This window comes from Euprymna scolopes, chromosome 14, assembly GCF_053919585.1.
Source record: "Euprymna scolopes isolate OS-2025 chromosome 14, ASM5391958v1, whole genome shotgun sequence".
Classification (NCBI taxonomy): Eukaryota; Metazoa; Mollusca; class Cephalopoda; order Sepiida; family Sepiolidae; genus Euprymna; species Euprymna scolopes.
In genome coordinates this window covers 69811549-69836238 of record NC_136495.1, presented here as the reverse complement: position 1 = coordinate 69836238, position 24690 = coordinate 69811549, and the positions used below count along the sequence as shown (strand labels likewise).

Genomic DNA, 24690 nt, shown 5'->3' with positions numbered 1-24690 from the left:
TATTTTCTTTTGTAACGGGATTAGGATTTATATATCCTAGTCCTTTACATATTTCTTTAATTGTTTGTTCCCTAAATTCATAATTCAGTTTTATCAACGTTAGATTGTATATTGCTTTAAAATTACATAATTTTACATAGATAATATTTATATTTTATATTGAATAAAGTTCTGTTTCATTATTAATCGAATTGGGTTCCTTTCTTTTATTTTTTAACATGTTTTAATGCTCTTTTTGTAAAATGCGGTCATATAGTATCGACAGTAACAGATCGACAAATCTTACCTACATTGCCTGCAAGCATTTTTCAGTTAACAAGCCTTCTATATCTCGGTGGCCGTGGTACAACTCACGACAAGTATAGCCTGTCTTTATCTCGCCAGACTGATGATAACGCAAAATATTGCTAACATAAGCACAAAAGCCAGGAACAGGTACTACACTTTGATCATTGTCCGTTAGATGCTTATTGTATGTTTAATATGCGGGCTAATAAGCAGTTTTATGTCTGGAATCCTAAAGGGATGGCTACCGTAAATTTAATCGAATCCAGTTTGATAACAATAAGTTGCAAGTTTCATAATGTAATCATGAGGGTATAGTTTTCTTTCTTAGTCCAAATCCATTTTTCCATTTGATTGACTTTGCTGTTTGTGCAATTTCTTCCTCTTATTTGTGTTGTTTTTATGAAATATTTAGTTTCGCAACTTTTTATATGGAAATTATTTGGATTATTCAGGTTACTATTCTCATCTTGGATGTTAACAGCTGTTCGACAAATCCAAATATCAATGAGGTGTACAGTCTTAAGAAATAAACCTGATTTTTATGTCTTCATGTGTTTTACTTTTTAATGAATTGAACACACGAAAGAGAATTTGACTCAATAAATCGCAACAATCCTTAAGCATTCACAAATATAATCTAAACTTGATTGGAAAACAATTCGGCACACTTAACTCATGAACGGACATTTTTACGTGAGGAACAAAATGATGCTTGCACCGTGTTACGATGACATAAAATCATTGATTTTTAGCAGTTAATTTTCTTTTTAAATAATTTCACGTTTAAATCGTGTTTTGTATCTTTTAATTTTGATTCTTTTTATATTTACATATATTTTATTTCTTAATGAATTGGACACGCAAGACAAAAGTTGTATCAATTTTACTAAAGAAATTCTAACAAACAAAACAAATTTTCTGATTTGAACACAAAGAAAAAACGAATTCATCACGATATTTTTCGTATTAAATTTCTGGAAGAAAAAGTAAGTTTTTACAACCTTTTCTAAGTTAAAAAAAAAATCCCATTCTATAACTTTTAAAAAAATCTTAAGCATTAAAATACGTTTATTTGGTGCTTGTGCAGTTTACTGAACACAGTAAAAAAAAAAAAAAAAAAAAAAAAAAGACGAAGAAGATATTGAAAAAGAACTATATTGTACGTACCCGTTATTGAATAAAGTTCTCATAAAAAATCGCTTAATTTGACTAAGTTTATTTATTTTTTTACAGAGGAAAATCAAATTTTAATGAGATCGATCATGTCGCGGTCATCTTGGCTATTTCCGCAGACGAGGAGGGGATGCCTTTAACCAAAAAAGTGATTAACAAAGGACGAAATGAGATATGAATTAAAAAAAGGACAAAGAAACTGTAAAAAAAAAAAAAAATAAAATAAAAAAATAAAATATTTATCTATGTATTTCTTTTGCCCATGTTTCAAAATAATTTCGGGCTCTTCTGCATGACAGTGGCATATTAGCAACAGAGATGAGTTATCGACCCCTGCTCTTTAAAACAGAAATGACAAAATTTAACCGGTGATGGAGTTATCTCCCCTGGCGCTCGCGCTCCCCTCCTCGTCCATGGTGACATGGTGACAACCGAACGTGAGACGAACAAGCATTGCCTCCTATGCCACAAGTCCACAACAAAGTTGGCCGCAATACGATCAACCTCATTAAAATTTGATTTCTCTCTGTAAAGAAAAAAAATGTACTTGATTAAATTAAGCGAGTTTTATATGAGAACACTATTTTTTAACCGGTATTACAACATAGTTCTTTTTTCAATATCTTCGTTTTTTAATGTCGTTGGTAAACTGCACAAGCATCGTTTATTTTTACTGCAATCCAATAAAAAAAAAATATTCCGCCATACTTTATAACAGACGCGAATAAAAAAGTATGAATCTCCGATTTAAAAAAAATCTAAAAATATATTATTTAATCTGATACTTACGTTTTTTGTTAAAAATGTGACTATTTAAGTAAAACTTGCTGTCATTGCTGATAAAAGGTTTGCCATAAACACAATTTAAATCAAAGTTGATTGAATTGTTTACAACTGAGCACTAAAAACAGCGTTTTCGGTATTTTATTGTTTTAACATTTTTAAAAAATCTTTTTCTGTCTATATTTACCTATTATGTCACTAGAAAATCCTGTTTGATTTTTTTGTTTGTTTTATCTAATAGTTTACATTTTAGAATAAGGATCGTTTTATTTTATAGAATTTACATAAATGATCACCCATTTATTGGCCATCACTAATTAGCAGAAATTTAATGCAGAAAAAAATATTGGTAAGTCTTTACTATCTAACTCCGCATAGTTTACCCTATAAAAAGTTTTCAAAATCTACATTTTGTTTTGTTTTCTTCTTTTGCTAGTGCGTTCTTGCTAAAATTAAAAAAATAAAAAATCTCCACAAAGGAGAATTTAAAAAAAAAAATGATAAATATTTAAGATTTTAGAGTAGAGTATCACTTTCCTATAAAAATTTAACGTATAATGAACACCCACTTCATGGCCAGGTAGCAGTCAACAAGATATGTTATTGATTGAGATTGTCGGACTGACTTCCTCATCTTGGTTGTTAGAGTCACAACGTTTCGGCCGTTTTGCTCTCCGGCCTTCATCAGGTGTTTTGTATCAAACTGGGGAACCGTTTGTTAGGAGTCTCGAACCCAACCCTTTCTTATTATTATGGGGGTACCGTGTTCAGACTCCAGCTAGGCTCTGTCCTAGTGACATATGGCCGAGTGGTTCTAGTCGTTCTATCAAAGTTTACAGTTACCCAAAGGTGCTGAGTTCAATCCTGAATGAAGGCAGTGAAAAGTAACATTCAAAACAGAGAATTAGCAACTATGTCCCAGAGCCTAGCTGGAGTCCGAGCAAATGGTTCCCCAGTTCGATACAAAATACCTGATGAAGGCCGGAGGGCAAAACAGCTGAAACGTTGTGACTCTAACAACCAAGATGGGGAAGTCAGTCCGACAATCTCAATCAATGAAAACACCTCATCTCAAAAATACAGACAATTACTAAGATATGTTATAATGCACACTTTCCAATTTTTATCACGGTGGAGGAGGGGTCATGTCGGTTTTTGTCTTGGGGGATTAGAGCTTATGTGATGTTGACTATTCTGAACATTCACTTAACAATTTCATAAACAAAAGATACCATAAAAATATAGTTGGGCAGAACAAAACATTGCAAAAAATGTTACATGATATATATTGGATTGGTTCCTTTCTTGTATATTGTTTAATTTTCGATTTTTGAGCGATTATCAGAACTCTTTAGTTGACTGTCTCCTGCCAGGAGAAAAAAAACACTTGTTCCAGTAGGTAGATTTGCTTATCTTACTTTTGGTTACATTTATTTGTTATATTGTTGTTTTTTATTACCAATTTTTCGTTTTTTATGTTCACACTAAAAACTGTCCTTTATGTTTATTAAACTGTTAAGTGAAAGTACAAATTAGTAAGCAAAGACTCCCTTCCACATGTCCAGAATGGTTTTCTACATAAGAGTGTTATTATTAATGAGGGAGACCTTTTTTTTTTTGCTTGAAACAGAACAAAAATAAAATACCTTCTCCCAAATGTAAAGTTAAAATTTAAAAAATGTGACCATGTCTATTTTTCATATTTAAAAAAAGTAAATAGAATGGGACTTTTTTAAACATCAAATATGATTTTGAATATTACAATTAAGAAAACATTTTGAATATTACAATTAAGAAAACATTTTGAATATTACAATTAAGAAAACATTTTGAATATTACAATTAAGAAAATATTTTGAATATTACAATTAAGAAAATATTTTGAATATTACAATTAAGAGAACATTTTGAATATTACAATTAAGAAAATATTTTGGAATATTACAATTAAGAAAACATTTTGAATATTACAATTAAGAAAACATTTTGAATATTACAATTAAGAAAACATTTTGAATATTACAATTAAGAAAACATTTTGAATATTACAATTAAGAAAACATTTTGAATATTACAATTAAGAAAACATTTTGAATATTACAATTAAGAAAACATTTTGAATATTACAATTAAGAAAACATTTTGAATATTACAATTAAGAAAACATTTTGAATATTACAATTAAGAAAACATTTTGAATATTACAATTAAGAAAATATTTTGAATATTACAATTAAGAAAATATTTTGAATATTACAATTAAGAAAACATTTTGAATATTACAATTAAGAAAATATTTTGAATATTACAATTAAGAAAATATTTTGAATATTACAATTAAGAAAACATTTTGAATATTACAATTAAGAAAACATTTTGAATATTACAATTAAGAAAACATTTTGAATATTACAATTAAGAAAACATTTTGAATATTACAATTAAGAAAACGTTGTGAATATTACAATTAAGAAAACATTTTGAATATTACAATTAAGAAAACATTTTGAATATTACAATTAAGAAAACATTTTGAATATTACAATTAAGAAAACGTTGTGAATATTACAATTAAGAAAACATTTTGAATATTACAATTAAGAAAACATTTTGAATATTACAATTCAGAAAACATTTTGAATATTACAATTAAGAAAACATTTTGAATATTACAATTAAGAAAACGTTGTGAATATTACAATTAAGAAAACGTTTTGAATATTACAATTAAGAAAACGTTGTGAATATTACAATTAAGAAAACATTTTGAATATTACAATTAAGAAAACATTTTGAATATTACAATTAAGAAAACGTTGTGAATATTACAATTAAGAAAACATTTTGAATATTACAATTAAGAAAACATTTTGAATATTACAATTAAGAAAACATTTTGAATATTACAATTAAGAAAACATTTTGAATATTACAATTAAGAAAACGTTGTGAATATTACAATTAAGAAAACATTTTGAATATTACAATTAAGAAAACATTTTGAATATTACAATTAAGAAAACATTTTGAATATTACAATTAAGAAAACATTTTGAATATTACAATTAAGAAAACATTTTGAATATTACAATTAAGAAAACATTTTGAATATTACAATTAAGAAAACATTTTGAATATTACAATTAAGAAAACGTTGTGAATATTACAATTAAGAAAACATTTTGAATATTACAATTAAGAAAACATTTTGAATATTACAATTAAGAAAACATTTTGAATATTACAATTAAGAAAACATTTTGAATATTACAATTAAGAAAACATTTTGAATATTACAATTAAGAAAACATTTTGAATATTACAATTAAGAAAGCATTTTGAATATTACAATTAAGAAAACATTTTGAATATTACAATTAAGAAAACATTTTGAATATTACAATTAAGAAAACATTTTGAATATTACAATTAAGAAAACATTTTGAATATTACAATTAAGAAAACGTTGTGAATATTACAATTCAGAAAACTTTTTTAATATTACAATTAAGAAAACATTTTGAATATTACAATTAAGAAAACATTTTGAATATTACAATTAAGAAAACATTTTGAATATTACAATTAAGAAAACATTTTGAATATTACAATTAAGAAAACATTTTGAATATTACAATTAAGAAAGCATTTTGAATATTACAATTAAGAAAACATTTTGAATATTACAATTAAGAAAACATTTTGAATATTACAATTAAGAAAACATTTTGAATATTACAATTAAGAAAACATTTTGAATATTACAATTAAGAAAACGTTGTGAATATTACAATTCAGAAAACTTTTTTAATATTACAATTAAGAAAACATTTTGAATATTACAATTAAGAAAGCCAGCAATGATTTTACAGTATTTTTTTTACTAAATTGTTAGGTGAAAATACAGAATAATGGGCTCTAATCCCCCCTCCAAAAATGTAAGAAAGCCAAAACGGATATGAACCACAAGAATTGAAAACTACTAACGATTACATGTCTTATTAACTACTAATTGGCTTTTAAGTTGGTGCTCATTTTACATTAAATTTATATAGGAAAGTGATCCCCTATGCAAAAAACAAGTATTTATTATTTTCTAAGATTATTAATGATTTTTTAAATTCTTTCTTTGTAAATATTTTAAGGCTGTTGAAACGTAATAGCCGAAGATAGTAGATTTTTTAGGGAGTAAACTATGCTCACTTAGATTGTCAAGATTTACCAAATCATCTGAGCTCTAATCTATGGTTCCCCCTTGCCAAACTTTCATGGGAGACACTTGTCTAGCTGAAAACACTATCAATAATTTCCCCCACTCTTTATGCCTAAACCTAAACATAGATTCCATGAACAAAGTTTCTTTCTTAGAACTGCACGCCTGTGAAACTGTCTTCTGCTTGCCTGCTTTCCAGCTGACTACAATATGGTTGTCTTCAAGTCTAACATAAACAAGTCCTTGATGAGCCGTTCCACTTAAGTTAACAAATTTACCGAACTTCCATTACTAACGATTACTATATTGTACAATTGACTACTGTACACTCTTTAACCCTTATCTTCAAGTGGACTCTGGGCCTTGATAAGTGGTGATGCCTATGTAAATAAATTTTTTTTTATTATTTAGTCTTTTTGTATAATGATCACGTTTTTCATATGTGTGGGAAACAGGCATTTTTAGTGAACAAATTTTTATAATGGTATCAATTTTATTTTTAAAGGAATTGTTATGCAGAGAGACGGGAGATATTAAAACAGTTATATGTTGTATTGAGAGGTGGATTAGGTGTGTCAGAAAATTTGTGAAAAATATTGAATAATTCGACCCCCTGTCTTTCCAATCTTATAACTACTCGAAAAATGTAATTCAAACCCTAATTCTTTTTCAATTAAAGGAGCAAGGACTAAGGTTTCATTAAAAAAAAAAAAAATAAAACAACGTGCTTTTTTAAAAAAAAGGTTTTAAACTTTGGATTGGATTTACAGGTAAATTTCTAAAAAAATATATATTTTTTTAAATTTGAATATATTATTGATTTTTTATCTTCAATTTATGATATATAACACTTTGGTGAGTAAATTAATTATTTACTTTTTAATGGACATTTCAAAATGGGAGGCGTGAATTAATTCGACCCTGTCTTTCCAAGCTTATAACTACTCGAAAAATGTAATTGAAACCCTAATTTTTTTTCGATTAAAGAAGCAAGGACCAATATTTCATTTAAAAAAAAAGAAACGAAGAAAAACAAACAACGTTGTTTAAAAAAAAAGGTTTTAAACTTCAGACTTTACAGGTAAATTTCTAAAAAAACACTACTTTTTTGTTTTAAATTTGAATATATTATTTATCGATCTTTTATCTTCAATTTGTGATATATAAAACTTTGGTGAGTAAATTAATTATTTACTTTTTAATAAACATTTCAAAATGGGGGCGTGAATTTTAAAAAAAAACGTTTGTCTAAAATATTATAATCGATTTATTGGAAAGAGCATAAAATTTCACATTGACCCTGAAAATATCGTAAAAATAGAATCAATAGAAAAATTTTGATAGATTTTTAAAGTTTAAAAATTGAAAAATACTAAACTCGTAAAATTCAATTAATTTCATTACTGTTTTTTAAAAAATGAAAAAATAATATTTCTATTACATTTTATACAACTTTTCAATTTTTTTATATTTTATTCGCAGTTTCGTGTTAGGGGTGTCAAAAAATCCTACAAAAATTCTGATACACCTAGAGGTGGATTGATATTGTTCTTGCATGATCAAACTCAAACTCCTCGACTGACTAAACTTCCCGACCTCTTGACCTCAGTTCCGTTTCATCATCATTCAAAAAGCACACACCTCACTAATGTGTGACCTTTCCACGTCTGCCTGCCCAAGGTTATTTTGTTTATTTAACCTAATTTATGTAAACATCCTCAGCTAAAACCCATTGCTATACTTTATTCTATAGACAATAAGTAACTCCCAATATAAACTATTTTAACAATATCACTGGCTAGACAGATAAATAGATAGATAGACAATTGGTTTGATTAAGGGCAGGGGAGTCCACCATCGGAAATGCGCTACCCAAGTATATCACATCAAATGTCAGACTCATGGTGGCAGGGATCTTCATATGATACCGAGTTGGGTATAAGCTACAGTACTTATATCCTTGTTAGATCTTCCATGCATTCGGTCAAAGAATGAGGCAAGAAAGCATAAAAGTTCAACAAAGCAAGAAAAATGGAAAGGAGGACACAAAATCGAGAGAATTGAGTGTTATCATTTTTTTTCTTTGTCTCGGTTTTTCTTTTTCTTTAGAACAATCAACTACTCAACAATGCTGCAACAAAACATGATATCGATAGAAAGAAATAAAAAAAATATGAACGAAGAGTGTCTCAGAATTTTCAGTATTAGGAAGGCCCATCGGGGCTTAAATTCACAAGAGGGCTCCTCAAGCTGAAGCTCATCTGAAGGCCCATCTGGCTTAAAGTTACAAGAACGAAATGGGCAGTCAATAAATTCTTTAGTCATAAGGATTTTACGGTATGAATACATTAATTTCAAAGTCATTTAAATCCAATTAACAGGCATCGAATCTAATACAGGATTTTCTTTCTTGTTTTTTTTTTAAGAGAGAGACATATATATAGCACTTAAGACATGGTATGTCAATCGCATGCAATTCCTAATGCCATAACCTCAATTCATAGCCAAATAATATTTCAATATAGGAATATGTCTTTAATTACTTTATACATTCAAAGTCTACACTTGATAAACCATACAAAATACATCTTCCCTTTTCAATACAAGACTTAAAGGGGAAGTCTTTTTATGTTCAACTAAGCAATACAAATCCTATTAGTTCGAATTTTTCCAAATGGGCTTTTTTTCTCGCCAGTGAATTTAATTAATAAGAGGTTGTTTTGAAATATTTCCTGGAAAATATAAAAAAGTTGTGTAAAATTCCAAAGTTCAAGTATTTACTCTCTCAGAAAATATCTCCATTTTAAAACTTATTCTCAACTTGCAAAAAACTTTTGACTTTTCTGTGAAAAAAATAATTCTTTAAAAATCCTTAAAATTGGTGTCACAGTTTTAATTTCAACACATTTCAGTACTTCCCTCATACAATTGCCAGTGGCATAACATCAATTTAATGGCTGAGTACAGTTTGCTGTAAAAATACCAAAGAGGATAATTCATGAGAATATGGATCCTCAGAGCCTGTTAATAATGAACTTCACTTCTAATTACATGACTTCATATCTTTGAAACTACAAAAAAATGGATAGTGACAGCTCAGAACTGTGAGGTAAGCCTGTCTAATCCAATGTTCACTAAACAGGAATGTACAACCATACTTTTTTCTTCTGTTAGATTCCTAGTCACTATGGTTTCTGTGAAAATGAAAAAGCTGACATGGCGGCCAAAAATTCCCTAAAATTCCAAATAAATGACATAAAGGTCCCGTGTATGGACTATAAACCTTTAATAAACAATTTTATCACAAAGAAATGGCAAGAAAACTGGAACAATTGCCAAAACAACAACAAACTCTTCCTAATTATGCCTATACTTAAAAAAAAACTACTAAATCCCAGAAAATGCTGTCACTCTTTGCTTTCTGTGCTAAAACTGGTTGCAAGTACAAACTTCATCGCAGTCAGCAGTGCCTGCTGCTCTGTATACACACACCATGGACAACCGTTGATGCACATATAAACTTTTTTCTCATCATAACAATAGTTAACACTAGGATTTATATATATATATATATATATATATATATATATATATATATATATATATATATATATATATATATATATATATATAGGGTGTCCCAATAAAATGTATATACTCTTTAAATTATTTCAACTTGCTACATGAATACGCTATATCACGTTCCCAAGAGATGTTTAGGAATACAGAATAGCAGTTCCAGCAGGATGGAGCACTTCCCATCTATCATCATGACGTAAGAGCATATCTTCATAGTCACCTGCGAAACATAGGTAGGACCAAGAGGAAGTATTGAGTACTGTCCACACTCACAAGATTTGACCTCTTCCCCATGGATTTTTCTCTTTTTGGGGTCGAATGGCAGGGGGCATGTTAAACACAGGGTTCACATCACAAAACGAGCTAAAATGAATGAGTTGAAACAACCATTGAAAGAAGATGTGTCAGCATACCAATTGAAGTGATTAGGAATGGTTTTGATTCAGTCAGTGAGCGTTGTTAACTGTTCATGGACCACAGTGACCAACAATTTGAACACTTTTGATAATCTATATTTGTTCACAGTATTTTGGTGTATGAAATTTTTCTTTCTTATAATAAATGTTGGTTTGATGGTCATTTAAAGAGTGTATACATTTTATTAGGACACACTATATATATATATATATATATATATATATATATATATATATATATATATATACAAATGAGGGTGTGTGTGTGTGTGAAATGTCCTGGTCAAATGTATTTCAATTTAATGCACACAGATGTCTGTTAGTGTTGGTTGCTATAAAAAAGGACTTTATTTTAAGGAGACAATGTGGACCGATCAATCAGTAAATCATATATATATATATATATATATATATATATATATATATATATATATATATATATAATCAAAACACGTTGACAAAAATTGCACTCAGTTTAGGTTTGGGAATGTTCCTACTTTCCTAGACAAATACACCGAAAAGGAAAACTGCATTATTTTCTTATTGTGACAAACTAAAAATTTGTTCATTCAGTACCATAAAATCTCAAAAGTCAAATGGTGAAGGGGTGACGCTGCCAGAGGCAGGTGAAGCGTATTACTGGCAGCCTCTAGTTGGAGTCCTGCATAGTGTCAGTCCCTGGTTGATATACAGTTATGCACAAAAATGTAAATGCTTGAGCAGTCAGTATTCACCAGTGAATGACAAAACAGGTCTATTTAAATATAACACTACTTGCGTGTGTAAGTGAGGGGGCAGTAAAAGGAGCCCTAAACAAATGCTTCTCCACATTTAATTGCCCACTGCAGCTGTTTGGTTACTAAACTTGCAGTCAAAAATATTTTACAAAAATAGCACTCAGTTTATGTTCGTGTAATGTTCATACTCTCCTAGACAGTGCTGAGGCAGCAGAAAAAAAATTGCATTATTTGCTTTAGAACTGAAAAGCACGAAATTGATATTTCGGCATTAAGTGAAACACGCTTTGCTAGTTATTCACACCTTGAAAAAGTAAAAGGAGGATTTGTGTTTTATTGTTATCTATTAATCTAGTAAAGGTGAACAAGAGTCAGGTTTGCTATTCATTTCAGATATTGCCAAAAAAAAAAAAACTATCATCGATACGATTATGATATTGTGGTTCTCACTTGATCATGACACATGCAACATTCCTCTCCTAACTAAATAGCTCTGAAAAAGAAAAAGATCAGTTTTATTTCGACCTACAAAGAATTGTATGTTCTGTCTCATGCAGGAATAAACCCATTCTCATGGTTGACTTCAATGTTCTGCATTAGTGTTGATAATTCATAGCACAGGGTTTGGGGGTCATCACAAAGTAGGGAAAATGAAAAACATTTGACAGCATCTTCTCTCCTTTTTGTGTTTAAATCATCAGCATTTGGTGAATTCACAAGCACTAACATCTTTCCACTGAAATCATCAATAGAAAAAGTCTGAACTCCCTACAGTCACTCTGTTGTAGTCACTAGTTTTATTGAGGGTCTTAAAGAACTGGAGATTTCCTGCTATGTTAAATGTCATCGTATCCTTTGATTTCTCTGATGTCTTGTCAAATCCTTCTGATGTCACCAATTGTGTGTGATGACCACGGTTTTATTTGCTTTTTTTGTTTTCATTTTCAGTCATGTGTTTCGTGGCACCTCATCATATGCTAAATTTCAATTCAGGATTACTGGAGGGCTCTTCAACTATCAGTGATTCAAGGTGAAAACCCTTGGATGAACAGCCACAGCAGAGATCTTCTCTTTGCTGATGCTGCTTTCATTGACATATCTCATGAAAAAGCCCAGTCACTCATCCATCATTTTTCAGTAGCAGCAAAAACATTTGGATTGACAGAATTAACATGGCATATACATCATCCTAAGCCAACACTAAAATAATGCACTTGAACATTGCTTTCCTGAAATCGCTATCCATCTTGATAACAAAACTCAGAAACACACAGCTGGGAAACTTTCAGTGTATGTCTATGCTACGGCTTTCATATAATTTTAAGTGTCAAACTGGAGTTAAAAATCACCATCTGACAATAATTACTGCACAATGTAAGAGAAATGCAGCTACTCATCAAACACTTCTACGTTTTTCTTCTTTCTATTTCTTTTTTGTAACGAATTAAAAAATCCTACTTCAATGCCAAACACCTGTCAACTGTAAGTGTTCTATGGACTAGATTTTGACCCAGAAAATAGCAATTCTTCCCTCATTGTGAGAAACATCGCTCATGGAATGTGAGGAGTAAAGAACAAAATAAGAGAAACGAGAGTTACAGGACTGTTGAAAGTAAACCCAAGATCCACTTTCTACTCTCCTTACTGTGTACATCTGTGTTAGTATATGTGAACATTTTCTGGGGTAGAATACTGTACAAGTACCTTATTTTTTATTTAAAAATATAACTACTCAATGATTTTACATTTGTGTCCCTGCCTTTATACTCCTTTACATCTCGTTTAAAAGTGTGTACAAATTCTTTCTGCCTGTACGTTCTATCTTGTAATCTATACTAGCATTTACATGATTCTTTAAATTCTCTTTCCTTGTACGAAGTTCCATTGTAGCTGACTAAAATCTTTGAGAATTACTCAAACATTGTCTGAACGCCTATGCTCCATTTGTTTACATAAAGAGCATTACTTTGTACGCTGGCGGCATTTTGCTATTTCACTCCCCAATATGCTCAACCCAAGGTAGGGAGCGTCTATAGTCATCCACAGATAGATTGTTTTGCTGTATCACAGCTCTTCAGTGTGGATAGACTAGCAACTACCTCAAGCTAAGACTGAAACTCGACTGCCTACATGACAATTGGCGCTTATGTGTGTCTTCTTTTCTTATGATGAAATCGTATGTAAAATCTAGGTATAATTGTCTCTACATTATATACTTTTCAATACCTGTATTGATTGGTTCTGTGCTAAGTTAGAAAATATTTGGTTATTTTTCCAATGTGTTTCATACAACACTTAGAGTAAATTAATCTAGGGGAGTATAGTGAGTACAATCAAATAATATTGCCAACAATTAAGAAAAAATATTAATATGTGAATGACAATACTAAAAATATTGAATTTCATTTATTTTTTTATTTACAGATGTTCCTGCTTGAACACCTTTATTGAATTTTATGGGATGACCTTTTTTGAAAAACACGAAGACATATGTGCAAAAATTCTTTCTTGGAATACTACTATTTAACAAACTTTCTAAAATAGCTAGAAAAACAAATCTTCAAGATAATATATTTATTTGCGAAATATGTGTTTAATGTTCAAATATGTCAAGTAACACAAGATAAATGCTATATTTCTATGAAAGAGGGTGACATTTCTCTTAACATAGAATCAATTTTGCTTAAATATCCTTGAGTACAAAAATGCTGTATTATTAATAATCACGTTAATAATCTTGTTCCAGGATTAATTATAGTAAAACATGCATGTACACAGTGGAGAAAAGCCACATTTTTGTGAAGTGTGTAGTTATTCTTGTCAGAAAAAATCAAAGTTACTGATGCATATGAGAACTCACACTGGAGAAAAGCCATATTCTTGTGAAATATGTGGATATTCTTGTTCTCAAAAATCAAATTTAGTGACACATATGAGAATTCACACTGGGGAAAAGCCATATTCTTGTAAAATATGTGAGTTTTCTTGTTCTATTAAATCAAGTTTGGTAACACATATGAAGAGACATAGTGGGGAAAAGCCATATTCATGTGAAATATGTGAATATTCTTGTTCCATTAAATCAAGTTTGATGACACATATGAGAACTCACACTGCAGAAAGGCCGTATTCATGTGAAATATGTGGATATTCTTGTTCTGAAAAATCAATGTTAGTTAAGCATATAAGAACTCACACTGGGGAAAAGCCATATTCTTGTGAAGTGTGTAAATATTCTTGTTCTGTAAAATCAAATTTAATAAGACATAAAAGAAGTCACACCGGGGAAAAGCCACATTCTTGTGAAGTATGCGGATTTTCTTGTTCTAGAAAATCAAATTTAGTGAGACATATGGGGACTCACACCGAAGAAAAGATATATGCCTGTGAAATATGTGAATATTCTTGTTCTGAAAAAACAATTTTAGTCAAACATATGAGAACACACACTGGGCAAAAACCACATTCTTGTCAAGTTTGTGGATATTTTTGTTTTGAAAAATCAATTTTACTGAAGCATATGAGAATTCACACTGGGGAAAAACCATATTCTTGTAAAGTGTGTGGATATTCTTGTTCTGTAAAATCAAGTTTAGTGACGCATATGCGAACTCACACTGGAGAAAAGCCACATTCTTGTGAAGTATGCGCATATTCTTGTTCTGTAAAATCAAATTTACTGAGACATATGAGAAGTCACACTGGGGAAAAGCCATATTCTTGTGAAGTATGTGGATATTCATGTTCTGAAAAATCAAATTTAGTATCACATATGAAAAGTCACACTGGGGAAAAGCCACATTCTTGTCAAGTTTGTGGATATTCTTATTCTAGAAAATCAATTTTAGTTTCACATATGAGAAAAGCACACAATAAATAGTTGTCATAATCAAGTAGAAGAGGAAAATATAACACAATTTAAGGAAATAAAGAATGGTTAAAAACAATAAAATCTCTTAAAGATATACACATTATACTGGTGGTTGTAGAAGCAAATAGTCTAATAAAAATCTTTAGACATACTCAGACAATCCCTGGAATACTAAGTTGTTAACTATAAAATGTACAAGGTCTATCTAAAAATAAAAGGCCCTTTGGTATATATTTAAATCGTAGTGAAATCAAATGTAAACTTCAACTTCAGATGTAAAATAAAAAAGAGAAAAAGCAGTATTCTTTCACGTTATGTCAATATTCCTGTCAGAATAAAACTCATGGAACTTATAGAAAGAATTTATCAGCATCTCCCTCAATACTAATATAAGAGCAAAAATTGCACGTCTAATGGACAGATAAAGAATAATTTGCCAAAGTTCTGTTATGCCCTCAACAGTGTCACTATGGGGGAATCTCCCCGATTCAATTACCTGGCATGATATACTGAGGTCTAGCCTGAGATTCTTATCTAAGGAGACATTTTCAATGTGACGCCTCAATAAATAACATAACATCTTTCCCCTAAAACTTGTATTTCCTAAACTCTGAGTCAACTGATAAAAAGTGAATATAAAATTATTAAGTCAACCAAATTAAATAACAATATTCGTATCTGTGACTTAATTCAAACTTGGTCAACTTGAGATTATATTTTAAAACTATATTAAAAAATGACATGAAGCACATATTTTCAACAAGCATTAACATGTGTTAATTAATTATACACATTTTGGAAACTAAATATTCTATTATGTTTTTCATACAGTGTTATAGCACTGCAATACTATGTAATTTTGATTTTATTTCAACAAATATACATATTGAACTTTCTAGTAGTTATCATCGATAGTCTGACAATACTTCTTTACAATTATTGTAATGTTATGTGATTTGGATTATTTTTCAAATATGTTGATGAAGCAATTAATCAGTTCCTTATAGATCATATTTTTACATCGGAATTGCGTGTCAATGGGATGGTTGAAGCAAACTTTATTTAATCTTACTGTGCCCAAGTTCAGTAAAGTCCAATCCAGTTCCACTATATTAGATATTCCCCCTATTCGGCTAAGTGACATGATGCCACTGATACCAAGCCTGAGATTCCTGTTATAGAAGATATTCTCAAAAGAACCCCTCAATTAATAACGTAACATCTCACCCTTCAACTTGCCCTAAACTCTAGACCAACTGATAAAAAGTGAATATAAAATTACTAAAGTCAACCAAATAGAGTAACTTCGCTTAATATTGGCATCACTGACTTAAACGTTAAAATTTGTTAAGGTGTTAGTATCAATCTGAGAAATGAAGTATATTTTGAAACATTAAAAACTTCTTCATCAAACATATTTTCTACAATCATTGAAATATTTGACTTTAGTTTAAATAATTAAACCCTGAACAATTATACTGCACAGATATTGGAAACTAAATATTTTTATCAATATTTGATACAGTCTTAAAGTATTGTAATGCTATGTGATTGGATTTTCTCTACACGTATACTTACATATATCCAAAAATAACAATAAAATTATTCTAATACTATGTGATTTGGATATCATTTTAACAAATACCACATATACGAGTATATTGAAGTTTCTGGTGGATATCATTGATATTCTGACAATATCCTCTTCAGTTGTTATAATGCTATGTGATTTGAATTTTATTTCCGCAAATACAGCACAAATATTAATGTTTCTATATGATATCGATATTTAGATAATACCTCCCTGCAATTGTTGTAATATCCCATGTTTACTAGTTTTTTCATTTTCATGTTTCAGTTGTGTTTTGTTTCTTTGTATTCTTCATTTTCAATTAAGTTTTTAAAACTATTTTCATTTTTCTATTGAATACCATTAATAGTTTTAAAATGAAATTATTTCATCCTCATATAATTTTAAAGTTTAAGGATAAATATGTTGTTTAAAAATAATGTTAGTTAAGTGTTAATATAAACCAATAATAATTTCTCACTTGTATTTACTTTATATGAGAAAAAAATGACCAGTTTAATAACGTGTAAAAAATTGATATAGACAACACATTTTAATTGCCATTGCTCTCACGTCCACTCTGACCCAGAGTGGTAGTACCTGTTAAGTTCCCAACTATGGGTTAAATAGAAATCGACTTGAAAAAAAAATATTCTATTAAAATTTTTTCTTCAAATTAACTGGATTTGGCATTAAATAACCTGAAAACAACCAACCAACCCACTCAGAGTTGGGCTTTTTCATTACAATGATCAAGGCTAATAAGTTACTAGTGTCAATAGTCAACTTCCTATGATTTATAGTGCAAGTTTCATAGTTATAGAAAGGTAAAATCATAATCTGATACGAATAAAAATGTGGTTACTGCAAGTTATTTCCACTGATTCTGCTGTGTTTTTATTTTAATAAGAGAAAACAATTGTATTTTTAATGAATTTGACATTATTATTATTATCATTATCATATTTATTATTATTATTATTATTATAAATTATTAATTAGTGCAAGTTGAATCTCTTTATTCTGCGACGGTTTTATCGCGCTTAATAGAGTAAACTACTGCTAATTTTCCTTGTTTAATAGTTGTGTTTCTAATGAATTAATCATTACTTACTGCAAGTTAATTTCTTTTATTCTGTTGTGTTTTTATTATGTTTCATTAAGAATATGGAGGCGTTTTGAATGAATTAGTCATGAGTTAAAGCAAGTTATTTCCCTTGATTCTGTGGCATTTTTAATAAAAAAATGCAAAATATTTCTTCTGATTCTGCGACGTTTTTATCGCGCTTTATAGAGAAAATAGTCGTATTTTTAATGGATAAGACATTTACTGAGATTTATATCAATGGATTCTGTAACATTTTTATCACGTTTAATAGTAACAATAACGAAGTTTTTAATGAATTAATTCTTAGTTATTAGAAGTTATTTCCTTTGATGTTGCAGTGGTTCTTATCACATTTTAAAGACAAAGCCGTGGCGTTTTTCTTGAATTAATTATGAGTACAGCAACTCATTTCCATGAGCGTTTTTTTTAATCACGGTTAAGAGAGAATACAGTTGCGTTTGCAATATATTTTCTAGTATTCACTACAGGTATTTTCCTTTGATTCCGTGAGGCTTTTATTATGTTTAATAGAAAAAACACAGCACTTTTAAAGGGTTAATACTTTAAGTCATTTCCCCTGATAGCGTATTTATCATGTTAAATAGAGTAAACAGCAGAGTTTTTATTGAATTAATAATAAATACATGCAAATTATTCCACTTGATTCTTTGGAATTTTATTACGTCTTGTATAGAAAACAGCGGCATTTTCGTAAATTTCTCATTAGTTATTAGAAGTTAATTTCCTTGATATTGCAGCGTTTTAACTACAAATATCGAAAAATTGGCTAAAAACATTAATATCTCCACCTTCAGCTGGGCACCTTTCTACAGGGGCAGTCGCTTTCTTCACCGATATTTTCGAAAGTCATCCTCTCTTTTCGATTGTCTAGCCTTAATTAAAACCTACGTCACTTCCAGTTTGGCGGTGGTCATAACAGCAAAGACGTCGAATTCGGGGGTATCAAAACCAAAGCAAAATATGATGAAAGTAAAAATAAAATAGATAAACCCTATAATTTATTACACCATACCTGTTCACACTGAAACACTTATCACAATATTCTGTAGATCTATATTAAAAAACCTCGTTAAACTTTTTGACATATTTCCATTCTATGGAGGTCAGGCGCGAACGAACACCCCATAATTTTATTATACCATATTTCTTCAAATTGAAACATAATTATCAAAGTATACTTACGCAGATAGATATGAAAAGTTTTTATTAAAGTTTGTGCCTATTTCCATTCTATGGAGGCCAGGCACGAATGCAGACCCCACAATTTTATTATACCATCCCTATTTAAGTTAAAACATACTTATCAAAGTATTATTATGTACATCTATATCAAAAACACTTGTGAACGTTTTTTTTTAAATTTTTTATTTCCATACTTTGTGGACCAGGCGCGAACGCAGACCCCACAATGTTAATGAACCACCGTTCTGCAGGATCAAACATACCCATTCCTGTGTCTCGATACACCTTCTATCATTATATGTAATCAGTTTTTTAAATAGTCAACCATATAGGAGCCTATTTTTGACCACACACACACACACACACACACACACACACACACACACACACACACACACACATTCAGCTTTATATTATAGATATATATATAACAGTACTGTATGTCGATGACTACTAATATATATATATATTTGTAGTTATCGACATAGAGTACTGTTTCATTGTATCACAACTCATCAGTGCCACTAGAATAGCACCTCTCCCAAGTCAAGGATTGAACTTAGAACCATGTTGACAGTCGGCAGTTCTACCCATCAACCCATGGGAGTGCAGGGAGTGGTGCCCGACAATGTCTATTTTAAACAAACATTTGACTACGCGCTTAACGGTAGCTGCATTGATTAGGTCCTTGTTAATGAAGCCAGAGACGGCTCTGTCGCCGGGTTTGCATCTATCGACTGGTGTTTATTGTGACACCCTGCACTGATGATTCCGGAAAGAATAAAACACTAGTGTCTGCAGGTATTTAATAATTATTATAGTAAATAATTATGTCACTCCCTTAAAGAAACTCGTTTCTTATCATTGAGCACTTTTAGTTGAATTAAAGTCTGTCAATTTTGCTCTTATATGCAGATCATCATATAATGATTAGATCACTCTGACAGATGTAAAAAAAACTATTTAAAAATAAATGTTTAAATTTAACAACATTTCTCACGGATAACAGTAGCCGAATGGATATGATCCTTGCTAATGAAGCCAGAGATGGCTTCTGCCGCCGGGTTCACATCTATTGACTGGTGTTAATTGTGACACCCTGCACTGATAATTCCTGAAAGGATGAAACACTAGTGTTTGTAGGTATTTAATTATATATATATATATATATATATATATATATATATATATATATAACATTTCATAAGCAATCTATATATATCGCTTATGAAAAAAAGAATTAAACTTGCCACTTAATCGTAAAATCAAAAGTTAAAAATATATGGCTAAATGTAGTTTATTTAGTCGCTTATAGGCATCCGTACTTAATTTTAAGCTAGCATTAATTTTTTTTTTTTTTTACTTTGGCAAGCAAATCTATAGAGGGATATAAAAAGTTGGAATTATTTGAAATTCAAGTACTTATATTATAATACTTTTGCATATTATTATAGCAAATTATCCTAAATTATTTAGACGAAGAAAAAATATTTGGTTCAAAAACTTTTTTTTAAAAAATATCATGCCCGCAATGCCACATGTGTGATTTTGAGAACGGGCAGAGTGTAGAGGTAGATCGAGGCAAAATGAATTTTAAAAATTTTAATTTAAAATTCTATTAAAAATAGAAAAAAATATATATTATTCTGCTTTTCATATGATAAAATTCAGGCTTTTATGTTTCTTGAAAAAAAGTTGCCCAAGAATAATGGATTTTAATAGATTTTAATTCGTTTAAAAAACAACATTTTCTTTCTTTTTTTTTTTTTTTTTTTACCGTGCCTAGTTGTTAATGAATTAATCATTTGTTACTGCAAGCTATTTTCCTTGATTCTGCAGCATTTTTTCACGTTTAATATACAAAACAACTGTCTTTATAACGAATTAGACATTTACTGTGATCTTTATCCCTTAATTCTGGTGTGTTTATTGCAGTTAAATCAGCTCGTATTTTTTTGAAAATAAACAAAAACAAAACAAAAAACCCCAGAAGTTCACAAATAGAATTCGTCACTCTATTCCCCCTTCCTCACAATTTTCTCTCTCAACTTCCAGCATGCGTCTGTTCTCGCTTCTGCCAACAGACGTTTTAGTAAAAATACTGACTGCATTTTATTTGCATATGTGTGTGGTGGGCAGTGTGATCTCATGTGATTCAATGAGACCACACCTTATAAAGCCATTGTCACTATCTTTAATACCCCCCCCTCTCTCTCTCTCTCTCTCTCTCTCTCTCTCTCAGATCCTACCTGAAGGTGAGTTGTACAGCCACACAAGGCACACACACGTGAGCACTTGCTTCTTTGACTATTACATTCAACTCAACACCCTCCCTGGTCTCAAGATTACACATGTGGCATTGTGGACGTGGTTGTTTGTTGTGGGCACTCTTATGAAAGAGGATTGGCTGGACTACTTCATCTTCATTGGAGCTCTCAGAAGGGGCGTCAGAACTATTGGCATCAGCATTAGGGGTTGCAGTCATACCATCAGAGCTCTCAGAAGGAGTGCTGGAACTATCGGCAACAGCATTGGGGTTTGCAGTCATACCATCACGGCAGTAGGGAATAGGTTGGATTCACAGGTCATCGTTGGATGATTCACCATTACTGCTTGTATTTAAAGTGGACCGGACATCCCTCACATTGCATGGCATATCATTGACTAGTACGGCCTCCTCACTGATGATGCCAGTGATTCGTCCTCTTTGAAAGCTGGTGGTGCATCTACTGTTGGGTAGCTTTACCCAGACGGTGTCCCATAACTCATACGCCCCTCGTGCTCCCTGTCGATCAGACAGACGGGCGTCAATTTCCTTGATGCACACTCGATAGTAATGGATCTCATTGTCAGGTGCACTTGCAGCAGTGACAGCATCCTTTAGTATTGCATTATATCTAGAGACTGCCTCTGCGCTCATGCATTGTTTTCTTGCCACGATTCTCTTCACACTTCGGTGGCACCGCTCTGCTATACCTTTGCCACTGACCACATTAGCTCATCAGTGTCTGAGCTGTATCCCCCACTCGACTACGAAACGCCTGAACTCCCCACTGCAGAAAGCCATGTTGTTATCTGTAAGGATATCTTCAGGTGGCCCCCTTTCCTAAAATATGGATTCCAGTTCACGGATGACACTGGAGGAGTCCCGTCTTATCAATTGGCGCAAGATCGCAAACCTCGTTGGTCCTAAATCAACCAAGGGGAGGAACTGCTAGTTACCATAATGGGTTATGCCCATACCTAATCGGCTCCAAGTCGTGTCTACTCCCAGCCGACCTTCCCACCATCCAGCCATGGCGGGGTTGATGGGCTTGCATGTTTGGCATTCCTTGACCACCGCTTTCACTGCACTTTTGGACACCGACGGATTGGTCAATTGCACAAAATAACATGTCCGTCTCACTCTGGGGTGCCCACTGTTGTGGTGTATCTCCCTGATTTTGTCCGCCGCCTCAATAGAGGCAGCACATAGTAATGGTACTAGCTTAGCTCCCTTCTTCCGAGTGAGCTTATCAGCAAGATTGAAATTTGAAGTGATCAGTACCACATCCACAAACAGGTTGTAACCAGCTTTCTTACAATCTTCTACCTCCGTCTGATCAATATCTCGGTGGCTGCTGGTGCACACCATGATCTTGCCTGTCAGTGTGTCCGATATCCAGTGATACACGCATAATGAATCTGGATATGCTTAATTTCCTGACTTTCCACTTGAGTGCAAGGTTGATGCCTGTTATCTCTGCATCGAGCTCTGCCAGGTTGATATGAGCAGCAGGCGTCCTCAATCACAGCCCCATTCTTCTACGTTCAGTTCGTCTCCCTGCATGCACCAGTCTCCTTTCCCGTGGTCAACCTACTTTACCCTTGTGATGGTCTCCTTCACCATGTGAACCAACAGATCGTCTGCTGTTTCATCATCCCAGTCTCTGGTGACTGCGCTTGCCCTCCTCTTTATGGTGCCTGTTGCCGCATGAGTCCATCCACACACTTGTGGGTGCCCCACACAGAAGAATACAGCTCACTTTGTGAAGACATCAGACACTTCAGGAACTGCAGTTCCACGCCCCCACTTCAAGGTCCCTCACTCCTGTCCAACGTTCAGGCCCAAGATACGGGCACCATCCTCCATCAGTAGATTCAGGCCTTTGGGAGGTCTCATAGGGGTGGGAATAATCCGGCCATCCTTGATGCATTCATGGAATTCCTCTTTGTTTGCAGGCCTCATTTGGTCGGGCGTATGGTACTTGGCTTCTCCATTCCGCAGTTTGGCTTGTTCCTGGTTTTCCGACTACTTCCATGAAGTGGTCCAAGCCTTCTGCTGCTGGTCAAATTCGACACTAATGTCTGGCTGGTCAATCCTCAGTGCAACGGTGCAACGCACACTGGAACCTTCTCCTGTAATTATACTACCCCCGACTGCGTTATGTGAATAACACTTAGAGCTCTGATTATTTATTGAAACGGGAAGAGGAAGTGAAAAAAAGGATTATGGGATTACAACGTAAAAGGGAGGTAATCATAAAAGGGTCCATGATAAGAGTTATACTTTAACAAAAATATGTTTAGCAGTCTTGAATCCTAAACCGGTAAAAAGCCTTGAAAATAAGAGTGTTACTTTACATTAAGTTGGGCTGCCTGCACAATCGAATATATTTTTGTCTGCTCTGAATATTTTAAAAATGAAAAAACAATTACGATTTAAATATTTGTCAATTTTACAATAGCTTTTTTATTTTTGACATACTTTTTCAAATAAAATTAACGTTAAAGAACAACGTCTGTTTTGATGTTATATTTTATATTTTCTGTCCTTGGTCAATGTTATTGGGAGATAGGTAACCAACACGGAACATTCTACATAAAGAACTGAGTCACCGGTTTTCACCGGACCCTTGAAAAAACAGAGCCTTCCCCCTGAACGTTAACATGCTGTATTTGTCTCTTTGTAAATACGTAAATAAACTTCTCTTTCAGTATTCAAACAACAGTGTATATTTATTTATTCCTTTCACAGAATAGTTTATCTTTGATTGTCCGAATAATAGGTCACCTTAGGACATATCAAATTGGCGACGGAGAGGAGAGGCGAAATCAGTAAAAAAAAAAAAAAAAAAAAAGTGAGCACGTGGTGTGCGCGAAATATGAAAAAAAAAAAATTTCTGAAAGAGTTTATATCCGATTAAGGAAATACTTCTTAGAAAGTGAGAGACAAGTGTTCACGCAAGTACAAAGAATTTTTATATTCTTATTGCCGTTTTTCTTTGAACTTTCTGAAAAGTTGACGTCATATCGTCTCGTATTGAAAAGCAATTCGGAGGTGTTTTGTTTTGGTTAATACGATAAAACGAATTGTACTGTGGAAATTGTTTTTCTGTCATAAAGAAATTCTTAAAAGAAGTTTACGTATTTGAAAAAGACGAAAAGGATCTCTGAAAATTTGTGAACTATTGATATTTTGTATGGTGAATTTTTTTTTCTCTTCAAACGTTTCTCAAGTGTCAAGTGCTGCCAATTTTTTTTTTTTTCGTGACGAGATCTGAAGGGGAACATCTTATTTTTTGGAACAAAATTGTGTATACGTTGACTTTGTGTTTGTGCGTTTAAAAAAATGTCTTCGGAACAAATAACAGAGTTAACGAAAACGTTAACTGAAAGCTTGATCGCTCAGCAAAAAGCTCAAATTGAATTTCAAAAACGGATTTTGATTCAGCAAGAACGTTTTGAATTACTCGTCATTCAACAAACT

General features: G+C 31.7%; 1 long non-coding RNA gene across 1 annotated transcript; it reads left to right on the top strand.

The window, feature by feature from the left end:
* Positions 1 to 544: 544 nt before the first annotated feature.
* On the top strand, positions 545 to 17686 carry LOC145293072 (uncharacterized). The gene is made up of 2 exons (XR_013869655.1): positions 545 to 1274; positions 13614 to 17686. It is a non-coding gene; the product is annotated as an uncharacterized LOC145293072 (long non-coding RNA).
* Positions 17687 to 24690: the final 7004 nt, after the last annotated feature.